Raw genomic sequence first — 13,028 nt, 5'->3', positions numbered from 1 at the left:
TGAGTAGCGGCAAATGCATGGGCAACAACAGGCCACTCGGCGCTCAGGTAAAATTTTAAACGCGGTTTTCTCGAAACAGTGTTCTCAAAACGGTGGGACCTGTATCTCCAAAAATTATTATCCGATTCGACTGAAACTTTTTTTATTTTGAAGAATATACTCCTGGCTAGGAAGGATACCAGAAAAAAATACAAAAATTTGAAAATTTATAATTTTCAAAGGCGTTGAATGAATGGCGAATATAGGGAAAAAGTGATTTCAAACTTCAAGTGTCGTTATTTTCTAAAAAGAATGTAATTTTGTAATTTTTCTGGTTTCCTTCTGAGCCAAAAGTATATTCTTCAAAATAAAAAAAGTTTCAGTCGAATCGGATAATAACTTTTGGAGATACAGGTCCCACCGATTTGGATCAATTTTTTGATGCCTTGACTTTAACGACTCCCCAGTGCTGTCTGCAACGATTAATTATAAAACCAAAAAATATATTTCTATAATTTAAGACATCCTTAATACAATGCAAAAGGTCCCATGAAATTATATACAGTAGTTTTCCGTTAATTAATTCCTAAATATCACCTATTTTGGGGGGATCTAGACCAGAAGGTCTCCTTAAGGGGTCATGCTCAGTCAGGGGGCCGAAAAAAGGGTGGTCTTTGGAAATTTTTTACCCAAAAGCTATAACACATTTCTTAAAAAATCTTTTTTCCTTTCAAGGATTGCATCTAGTACTGTGCATCTTATTTTTTTCATTTAAAAATGTTTATCAATAACTAAGTTATTGTCCATCACTCGAAGGTTCTCTAAAAAAAATGCTTCCGCGGTGACCACTGCTGCTCGAAAGTCGATCATCTGAAATAAAAAATTCAAAAGAATTTACTTATTATATTATATTATCTAGTATTTGAACGAAGGATTTTTTTATCCGATGCTTAGTTTTCTTTTAATTGACGAAAATCAGGCACGATTCATGATAAAAATTGAAACTTTTACTTTAAACATCAGCCATTTTTTCCCAAATCAATATTTCGAAAAATCCTTCGTTCAAATACTAGATAATATAATATAATAAGTAAATTCCTTTGAATTTTTTATTTTAGATGATCGACATTCGAGCAGCAGTGGTCACCGCAGAAGCTTTTTTTTTAGCGAACCTTCGAGTGATGGACCGTAACTTAGTTATTGTTAAATATTTTTAAATAAAAAAATTACGATGCACGGTACTAGATGCAATCCTTAAAAGGAAAAAAGATTTCATGAGAAATGTGTTACAGCTTTTGAGTAAAAAATTTCCAAAGACCACCCTTTTTCGGCCTCCTGACTGAGCATGACTCCTTAACTTATACCCCAGTTTAATCATAGCTCAATGAAGAAAACGAAAACATTTATCATGACACCATGTATTCAGCCTCGGTAAGAAGTGTTAGTTATGCACTCGATACACTATCGGTGTGTCGAACAAGTGAATAAATTGCATGAAATTCACGGTTTTATTCATTAATTTTTGCTTGTTCCGGTGTTAGGAGCAGCCAACGAAGGAACCGGTTCCCTCTTGAAATTTCTCTTGCCCGTTTGAATTGAACGGAAGACATTATTATTGTTATGCCACTGCATTGGACACTCAGCTGAAGCAGGAACAAATAAAATGGCCACAGATTCAGAACTTTACTTTATTGCTACCTTTCCGCGGTTATTGGTAGGAGCATATTTATTATAGATTATTTCCTGTATGTTTTCAATTCTATGTAGGTACCTATTTTTCTACACCAAACGTCTAAAGACTTTATTACCTATCCTACCAGTGGTACACTACCCTTTCTTCCTGCATTCGCTGTCAGCCACTTTGGATTATTTATAAACTTGCATTAAAATCATATCGCGTGACAAATCTTTTCTTGATTTCGAGTTGATGCTTTCGTTGAAGTTTGATTTTATCCTGATAATAATGGACTATAAATTTTGAAATATAAATGGAACTTTTATTAAGTACGTACAAGAGCGTAAGCAATCCGAAACGATTATACTAAACAATGATTACAGCCACAAAATGAATCCTATGTAATAAGACGATTAAGGTACCTGTTCGTTTGTTAGCAAAATCTGTCTAGAGATTTTTTTCGTACTTCCCGATGACCTAAAAAGTTTAAATTCAGCATGAAGTTTCCCGGGCGCTCAAAGATGCCATAAAAATTCCAAAACCTGGAAAATTCAAAAATGGGTAGCAGGTAAGTACCTGTGGCCAAAAACAGGTATTATGTTTATCTTATGGATCCTAGGAGTTTTAAGGGGGTTCGATACCGGAGAAAAAATAATGAGAAATCTTTGAAAAGTGTTTTAATCTAATGTTCAAAGTGTAGTCCGCATTGTGTAAAAATTTCAATTCGATTGAACGCACGGTTTTTTAAAAAATTGAAATCAAAGTTGCGCTCTTATACACAGTTTGTTATGGGAGAAGCGATAAAAATTTCTATAAAATGTTACACAGAGTCCTTAAGAATAGTGAGAAAGACCTAGAAAATTTTGCAATGAAAAGCTTAAGTATTCCTATGAAATTCTAAAAAAGAAAATCGGACATGAACCGTACGGTTTATTAGATAATTGAATAAATAGACAGCAATGTGCTCGTATTTTTGGAACTGCCTGAAGGAACTGTTTGAAACGTGGCAACGCTGTACGCCGGGTAGTCCTCTATACAATGTATACTTGTACAAAGGATACAGTAAAAATTGGTAGAAACACTACCAAGCTGTAATCATGTGTTTACTAATTTGTTGCGAACCAGTACGAACGCGCAAAAGGACGCCACAAGTGTGAGATGGAAGGAGAAAAAAAAGATGGACGCAAAGCGACGTTGCCGCATTTCACTCGCATATTTTGCGCTACTTTTAATGAAAATATTGTTTCTAGCTGCATTAAACATACTTTTTGTGCAATTGAATTCCAAAACAAACAGTGTAGTAATAATTTTATTAGGAATAGACATTTAAATAAAATTTTTGCTTACATAATTTTTTTATCTAAGATTGGTATCACTGTAGAGCTCCATTGCTCCGCAAGTGAGGTATCGAACCTCCTTAAGCACTGCTGAAGACTAACAAGGGGAGGACACCATGTGGTAGACACCGATTTTGATGAGCCTTGGTACGATGGATCTATGTTGAAAATAAGTAAATAGGTGTTCGAGCGTTTCAGCCAATAGGTCTTAATAATAGAGATATTTACATGTAAATTATTAAGAATTTCATAGTGGCCGTGGGGTTTTAGTGGGAAAAAATCTCACACCACCCTGGCGCCCGTGGGAGATTCCCTTCTGGAGGCATCGGGATGACTTTTGAAGATGTCTCCACGTTAAAAAAAACTTTATAATTTTATTTTTTATAAATTATTTTTTTTATAATTTTTTTTTTAACTTGGGGAAATCTTCAAAAGGCACCCCGACTCCTTCAGAGGGGAATCCCCCAGGGGCGCCAGGGTAGTGTGGGATTTTTACCCATTAAAACCCTACGGCCACTATGAAATTTTTAATAATATCCATGTGAATATCTCTCTTATAAAGGCCCATTGGAAGAAACGCTCGGACACCTATTTACTTATTTTCGACACAGATCCATCGTGCCAAGGTTCATCAAAATCGGTGTCTACCACATGGTGTCCTCCCCTTGTAAGTTTTGGAGAGTTTCTTTTCCTTTCTTCGCAAATAACATGACGTTACCCAAGACGAGACAGGTACCTACTGTAGGTTCCAGAAAAATTCCCGAAAGTTGGAAAATCGTTATTTCACTTGGGGGGGGGGGGGGATTCAATCGCCGCTGGACACGTATATGACTTACGAAATGCTCTTCGAAACGCTCATTAGGTGACCAATTAGACAGGTACCCGTCTGGTGCCCAAAAGTTACAAAATTTCGTACTTCGCACGGAAATTTTTTTCTGGGGGTTTCCTCGAAAAATTGTGCTTACCTTAGGCGTCTTATTATATAGGATAGTAACGCCTGGCGAAGACAGGCTAGAACACTAGTACAATATAGTGAATAAAGTAACTATTTTAATTAATTAATTATTAACACAATGGTAACGATTGATATTAAAATATAGTATATTCTTAACACAGACCCTTATCAGTGGGTCCCAACTATTTGACAAATCTAATAAGTTCGAATTTATACATTAATTTGAATTCATGTAAGTAGGTACATAAAATTAACACGCGGAGCGCTATTATTTGTTAACCAATTCGTTACGCGATTATGAGTTGTATGGTCGCCTGTGTCTTTACACATGGTATTTAAGAACCAACAGGAATGATACTCGGAAACGCTACGTACGTACATTAACAATTAGAAAATATCCTGAATTGGATAATGGTAAGTGGGTAAGGAGATCATCTAGTCCAATACGGACCCTGCAACAGGTGTCTGCTTATGAATTATTTGCTGATGGAAATTTAAATCAAACAACTCAAATGGAATGAAAATTAATAATATACTCTGAACTTGGACTTCAGACGGTTTACAGTATTAAATAAATTTGGAGTATAATATCCTGGCAAAAGAATGTGAAACGTGTAAAATCGTACATGTATCATAATCCAAAATTAGTAAGCTACTGACAATAAGTGTGGCGTGCAAGGCGCGTGGAAACACTACCCTAAAGTTAATTTTATTTGTGGTGTCACTCCCTAAATATGGAAAGGGGCTAAAATAAAAAAAAAACACGTACTTGTTACATTTAGGTTCTGTAAAGCATATCCGAAAACCAAAGCAATCGGAGGCAGACACCACCAATTCTTCATACTTTGTTCATACTTTGAGGGGTGGTTTCACCGCCTAAGTACCTATGCAAATCGGCTGAAATAAAAAGATACGTTGTTATTATTTTTCGGTCCTCTAACACATATCCAAAGAGCAATCGGAGGCGAGCATCTAAAAACCTCTCCTTGTGAATCTTTTCCGGCTTTTGTTTAACGGAATTCTATTGTCGTTTGAAATATAAATTGTGGCATTTGTACATTCTATTGATATTAACATTATTAGCGGTTCATTGGTACTATACATATGCAGGGCGTATTTCAGAGTTGGGCAAAATGTAATCTAATTACAAATTACAAATTACGATTAAACTGTAATTGTGTAATTGATTACACATTATTTTCTGTAATTGTTAATTTAGGTAGTTGACCATTTGGAGTTGTCAACTATCTAAATGAACGATTACTGAAAATAATGTGTAATCAATTACACAATTACAGTTTAATCGTACTTTGTAATTTGTAATTAAATAACATTTTGCCCAACTCTGGCGTATCTTAACATGTGGGACCCACTTCAACGGGGGATAATAAAGGTCACAATTTGAATTTATACCACAAATCTAATGTAGATCAAATTGTAAAATTTAAAATGGCGGATCGACATTCGTATTTTTACAAATTTTTAGGCATCTCATAAATATGTTCGTGATTTTGCATATTTATATTTTGCAATATTCATGAGCAAGATGTTTGATATTTTTAAAAGGTCTGATACACTTAACGTTTTATCCTAGTTGCTTTTAGGAATCCGATTTTATTATGTGCAATCTTGTTTGAGGAGTAGGATTTATGCTTCTGGAAGCAAATCTTTGATTTTATGTTTATGTACGCTTCTAAAAATATCAAACATTAAAAACCTTGCTCATAAATATTGAATCAGAAAAGTCAACTATATTCGACATATTGGATTCGCCATCTTCGATTTCGAAAATCTGGAAAATTCGGAACCGTCAGCCAAAAAAGCCCACAGATACTGATCTTCTAAAAGTGCTGTATATTTCGCTAAATATAAAAAAAAAACAGCCACGAAATTCAAAATTCCGGCCGGATGGATCGATAGAGAATTTAATTGCGAAGAATTTAAAAAAAAATCGTTAAGTTTACTGAAAAATTACGACCTGTAGGGTAATTTGAACAAAAAATGTCATTAGGTACCACTGTGGGACGGGGGACGATGAAAAAAATTTATACAAACATGTGCCCTATTTTACGTTGTTCCCGAGTTATAGCCATTTGTATTTATAGCGGAGTTATAGCCGGAAGTGTAACTTATAATGCTTTGCATTTACTATTTTAATTGAATTTTTAGTAACAATTTTTCATAAGTAATCACATAAGTTATGCATATATTTTTTTATTGACTGTTATATTTTCATTTAAACTTCGTCTTAAATTTCTACGATGCCCTTATATGTCGGAAGGCAGATGCAACGAATGTTTCTTCCTTCGTAAAACACCTGAAACACAGCTGTTGCTTGAAACAGTGCTGTATTAATGCACTGACTCTCGAACGCAATATTTACCTTTCTCCAAAATTTCAGTTGTCATGCAGCTGTTTCTTAAAAAAAAAAATCCCAGTACAGCTCATCTTCAATCAAATCGTGACTTTTTCGACTGTAGTCTTACCATTATTAAGTACAGGTCTTTTCAAACGAGAAACTTTTATTATTAGCGACTCGTATCTAAAATATTTTTTTTAAACTGTCACTGTGTCTATGCTGAATATATATATATATGCATACATTTGAAACTCCAGTCATGAGCCACAGAAGTGTCTCGTATTAAATGAAAAGGCATTTACATTATCGTATACATTAATGCACAATTTTTGCAGTCTGTATTCGCATTAGGGTTGGGAGTAGGGCTGGGACTATTTGTCGAATTTTTCGGTATTCGAATATTCGAATACTTCAGTTGCTCAATTATTTGGCGAATATAATTCGAATATCCAACTACACAAATACTATTCGAATATCCAAGTATGCAAATACTATTCGAATACCCAAGTATCCAAATACTATTCGAATATCGAAGTATCCAAACACTATTCGAATATTTAAGTATTCGAATGCTGATGTATTCGAATAGTATGATGTGAATTATAAATCAAGTTCTTTAGGTTCATTTTTTACAAGCTTTTATTTAGTCTCAGTTGTGAGTTCGTTAGTTTGTCAGGGTGAAATCTTATAAGTTAATTTTGACCCACTTCAACATATCCAATCGACTTTAAACTTTGCACACATACATAGTTTCGATGGCAATACAATATTTTCACTAAAAAGCATGAAATACTTTAAAGTAATTTTTTTTTTAAAGAAAAACAAGCTTTTACTAAAATGTAGTGACAAGGAACCAATAATTTTGATACCGGGCCAAATGACTGCCTGAGAAGAATTCCCTCATTTATGACTAAAAATAAACAAGCGAATACTGATGTATTCGAATACTGAAATATTCGAATGTTAATCGAATACTGAAATATTCGAATGGTATTCGAATACTGCAATATTCGAATGGTATTCGAATACTTAAATATTCGATGTTTATTCGTAGCATTCGAATACTTGTAAAATATTCGAATATTAAATTATTCGAAAAGTCCCAGCCCTAGTTGGGAGTAGGGTTGTAGTTGGAATTAAACGAATGATTCAATGTTCAAAAGCCTCACAAATCCTCGAATGTTACGAGTATTCTTCGATTGTATTACAGTATTCGAATTCGGACTGCAATCCAGCATTGCATTGGAATTAAGGCTATGTTCGAATATTACATTCCAATTGGGGTTGTACTCGAGCATACAAATACTAAAATTGTTCTCTTCTGACATAATTCTACATTCGAAACTGAAAAACTTTTGTCTAAAATATTATTGGAGTTGACAAATAATTTGGGATTCGTTAGAGGGAGGCTATTTCGGCAAACTTTGAAAGGTGTTTTCATTCCCTTATATTGGTTATTTGTAAAACCACCAAAAACATGTTTGTAATATTCCTTAACGCTCTGCAAACATATCGATGGGAACGGAAAGCTTTTAGTATGTTCCCTTATAAATACACCTATTCGAATTAAATATTGCAATATTTCAAGATTCGAAACATATTCAATGGTTCCAGTATTCGCATATTTGACTACAGCCTGAATTCGCATATAATATTCGAATTCTATTCGAGGCATATTTGACTACAGCCTGAATTTGAAAATAATATTCGAATTCTATTCGATGGATATTTGAATACAGAAAAAATCGGCAAATATGTAGTTCCAGCTGTAATTCACATCTGTTCGGAGACACGAAGAATCATATTCAACTATCGACGTCCCATCGAACCGCCTTTGGACACGAGCCTTTTCCCGCTGCCTACCTATCTGACACCTTCGCATGCTACGTCACTGCGGCATCTCACACCTGTTGCCCTGAATAGAACACGCGGATGATACGTCACTGGCCGTAAACTGTTGGCACGGCTCACCTGTTGGCCTCACCAGTGCTTGGCTGGGTTCTTGAGCGTGCGGTTCCTTTCGCCGCGCGCTGCTTCTCGTGGTCGCCCATTATCGTGTCCCCCAGCCGTGTTCGGGTGCCTTTCCGCGAGGGCTTCCTACCGTGAATCGTTCCGAATCGATCGACACCGATTTTCCTGCCGTAGAACTTTCATTCAAGTTAAAAATCGCGGCAGAAGGGAAACCCCTCCACCTCGACCTCCCGACGACGCCCACGAAACGCAAAAGTCGCCACCACCGTTCGCCATAGGCTAGGGAGGAAAGGGGAGAGACACAGAGGACTTTCAACGAATTCCTCAACGGCGTGGATTCGCGTCGTGCTGGATTGTGTGCAAATAACCGGGGTAATACCTACGTGTACCCACGAACTTGTGCGTCTGCACGATCTTGCCAGCCTCCGACTGTCCTGCCGTTATTTACGCTGCTGACTAACGTTCCCCTGGAGGAGGTCCACTCGAGGCGATCGTGCATACCGCACGATCATTTCGCACACAGGTACGAGCGTGAATGGTATCATTCTAGTCTTTCCATGAAGGACTTTCCGCGAGTCCTTTACTTCGATATCAGCGTTTTCTTCTATATCACAAGTTTGGAGCAGGGCTGAGAGTATTTGAATACTTCATCGGTATTCGAATGATATGACTGAACTTCGAATATTTGGGTATTCGAATGATATAATAAACTTTGCATATTTGGGAATTCGAATGATATAATAAACTGCGAATATTTGGGTATTCGAATGATATAATAAACTTCGAATATTTAGGTATTCGTATGATATAATTAACTTTGCATATATGGGTATTCGAATGATATAATTAACTTTGCATATTTGGGTATTCGAATGATATAATAAACTTCGCATATTTGGGTATTCGAATGATATGATAAACTTCGAATATTTGGGTATTCGAATGATATAATAAACTTCAAATATTTAGGTATTCGTATGATATAATTAACTTTGCATATATGGGTATTCGAATGATATAATTAACTTTGCATATTTGGGTATTCGAATGATATAATAAACTTCGAATACTTGGGTATTCGAATGATATGATAAACTTCGAATATTTGGGTATTCGAATGATATAATAAACTTCAAATATTTAGGTATTCGTATGATATAATTAACTTTGCATATATGGGTATTCGAATGATATAATTAACTTTGCATATTTGGGTATTCGAATGATATAATAAACTTCGAATATTTGGGTATTCGAATGATATAATAAACTTCGAATACTTGGGTATTCGAATGATATAATAAACTTCGCATATTTGGGTATTCGAATGATATAATAAATTTCGAATATTTGGGTACTCGAATGATGTAATAAACTTCGAATATTTGGGTATTCGAATATTGTCATGCAAGTAAGATAGTATTCATATACTTGCACTATTTGAGTAATGCGGATGCTGTTAATGTATTTAAATATTACATCTTGTCATTAGCCAATAAGCCGATGACACATACGAGTGAACCGTTGCGGTGAATGAGATCGATGATTAAATAGAGTATATCTAATATATTTATACGTATACAATAAAAAGTGTATATATAACTATTTATACATATATATACTTAAACATATATGCTCTTGGCTTCGTGGGTGCGAGTAGCATCAGCTTTTCTTTAACAAAATAGTAACGTAGTAAATTATCTTGAGCAAAAATAAAGTTGTTGAAAGAACGATGGACTTCATACTATAGTAAGTAAAATGAACAAAACACAAAGTTCTGATGACTAAAATTCAGATGACTGGATCATTCATGTAAATTGTAATAGATCACTGATTTTTTCCACTGCCTAAGATTTTTCATTGAAGCAACTAGAGTTCACATTCGGATAAGTGGATTCGAATACAAATTCGCTCGTTCTTCTGCTTATTAATGTTTTTAAACTTATACATTTCATTTATAATTAAATATATACTTGTTTTTAATTTAGATATTTAATTTTATTCTCTTTGTAAGTGTTCAAATAACTGGAGTGACGCTCAATAGTAGTTCAGATAATACGAGCTCATTGTCAGCTCATTGTTCAGTAAATGAAGCATTGATCGCTAAAATTTCGTTCCAATAAATCTAAAGAGTATTCAATGAATCAATGAATATTCAAATTACAATATATTCGCTGAATATTTGACTCATTTAAGTATTCGAGTATTCAAATACAGTGGGACTATGATTTGCCTAATAGGGAGACAAATTTGTTTGGATGAACAGTGTTTTGGGGTAATCAGTCTAGGAGAACCAAAGTTATAAATTTGTGTCATAAAATGAGTGGGAATAAAACAATTTTGAAAAATTGCTACATAATACAAAAAGCAAATTAACAATTATTAAATAGACATAGCTAAGTTTCGGAATCCTCTTAAATCAAATATTTGACCGGCATCTAATCCTTTTTGTACGTTCATCAATCTTAATGCAATATCCAAGCCATTTACTCATCTTACTTCGAAATTCTAATAGTTTCGATTCATTAGTTTCAATTCCGGTAGTTGTACACTTTCCAACGTTATATTCCGTGGCAAAATTGGAAGCATTTCTATCCATTTCTAAACGTTCAATGGCATTTAACTGCTCTTCCAATCTCAACCCCACTCTTTTTCTTTTGATACTCACGCTACGAATGAAATGTAGGCATACGTAGCTTTAACGGTAAGTGTTTACCCGTAATGCTTGCAAAATATCGAACTCGGGCATTTGGAACGTAACGGATACCTGTTTCAAAATGTAAACAGTTTTAGCATAGGACTTAATTGTGGCGCTATAGATGCGTGCTCCGTTCTGTGTTCCAATAATAATTACCGTAAACTGGGGGAACATTGGCATGTTTTTGGAACATTTTGCTGTATAATATAAAAATTAACATTTTTGCATCTTTTGTGAATGCACTACAAGTGTCAAAATGCATACAATTTTTGCTCTTATCCTTCTTTAATACATGCTAAATAAGTACCTGCCGATGTTACCCCGTAACCGGGTAACATTGACATATCATATAAAAATAGCACTAAAAAGTTAAAGTTTTACCACATCTGAACTTACATTAACACTTAAATTTGTTTCTTTTTATGTTCAATGTATTTTTTTTTAATTAACATTTTTAATTTGGGTTTAGGTACCCTATTATAACATTGTATCGTTTGCGATGGTAATACATGTGTGAAAATGTATAAAATTTTTCTGCTTTTCCTTTTTAATAGACGTTAAGTAGATGCCAATGTTACCCCGTACTGGCAATGTTCCCCCAGTTTACGGTAATTGATGTTCGGTTAATCGACGTTCTGCTATACAGGGAAATTTGACAAGTAGTTCTAGTCCTAGTTGCAAGGTTCTATCGCTGGAACCAAACCAAATGAGAATATTTATAAAAAATATGTGACGTCATCCAATGGTTTCGATTGTTTAAATAAACTTCGTTTGAGGTCTGTGTTTAGTCGTGCTGGAGCATGCTAATTGTAAGAGACATCTTTGCGCTACAATATTCCAAAGAATGTGTACTAATTTTTTAGTAAATACATATTACGTATCTACAACGACTTTGTAATATTTTTATTCGAAGCTAACGTGGCCATATGAATAACTATGCCACTATAGTGAAAAGGGATAATTAGGTATCTTGTATCCTATATAGTGAATACCTGTGCGGCAATAAATCGCTGTGTTCTTCACAAAGACCAAATACTATCGAATGTAAACATTTTAAGTATTTTTACATATATGATTGAAGGAAGCGTAACTGAGATTATTTGCATTATTTTATATCGAAACTATTATATAATAAAGCAGCAAGAGGGAGGGGGTGACTCTTGCATTGTTTCAATATTTTGTTTATTTTCTGTTTTAGATTATTTCTGAGAAAATCTCAGAAAATCTAAGAACATAAAATTTTACTTTATTATTTTATTTCTTTGAAAAGAGATTTTCAGGTTTCTGTAAAATAATCTAAAACAGAAAATAAACAAAATATTGAAACAATGCAAGATTTGGAATTTTCTGAAATTTTAATTTCAGAAAATTCCAAAGAATGAAAAAGAGTTCAGTAACGGATTTTGTCATTTCCTTGAAATTATATAATTTTTATAAGTAGCAGTTATTGATAATGTCTCTATTTCAATTGTTTTATACCCTGCTTTGAAATTCCACTGACAAGAAACGAGAATATTTACCCACTCTAGTTCCACCGTTCAGTTGTTATTCAATTAGCTTGGGAAATGATTTTAGACTAACAATAAGCGTTTAAAGAACACTACTTTATACGGCGAAAAACAAATCGCTCACTGCATAACTGGCCGTTATATAAGTCTGTGGAAAGTGATTGTTCTGTAACTGGGTCTGCAATCAAGTGTCAGAATCATAAAATCATTTGCTGCTGTTTGGCAATATTTATGGATAACAACAGTATAGAAGTGTACTTTCAACTGCCAGAAACGATCGTCATTATGTATTAATTTCAATTTTGAAAATCAGATTTACTGAATATTTTATTAAAACTGTACATCATTTTCCAAAACAGTATTTAGGTAGTGCAAGGAACAGAATAACAGAGCAATGATATTTTTTTCATTGGAAATATTATCTGTACAAAATTAAAGAACTAAATGTAAATTTTGACAATATTAAGTACCTAACATATTTCTTACTTAACAAAAAGTATATTTGATTTAAAAATTCAAAATTTCTAAATGATGAACAGAGTATGC

General features: G+C 34.1%; 1 protein-coding gene across 1 annotated transcript in view; it reads left to right on the top strand.

The window, feature by feature from the left end:
- The first annotated feature begins 8,280 nt into the window (after positions 1-8,280).
- Positions 8,281-13,028, top strand: part of LOC143374550 (echinoderm microtubule-associated protein-like 2) — a 129,395-nt gene continuing 124,647 nt past the window's right edge. The window contains exon 1 of the mRNA XM_076822759.1: positions 8,281-8,799. The gene's annotated coding sequence lies outside the window, so the exon portion shown is untranslated. The remainder of the gene's footprint in view (positions 8,800-13,028) is intronic.

The sequence above is a fragment of the Andrena cerasifolii genome, chromosome 11 (assembly GCF_050908995.1).
Source record: "Andrena cerasifolii isolate SP2316 chromosome 11, iyAndCera1_principal, whole genome shotgun sequence".
Classification (NCBI taxonomy): Eukaryota; Metazoa; Arthropoda; class Insecta; order Hymenoptera; family Andrenidae; genus Andrena; species Andrena cerasifolii.
The sequence above is the reverse complement of the archived record's forward strand: the minus strand, read 5'-3'. Positions and strand labels throughout refer to the sequence as shown.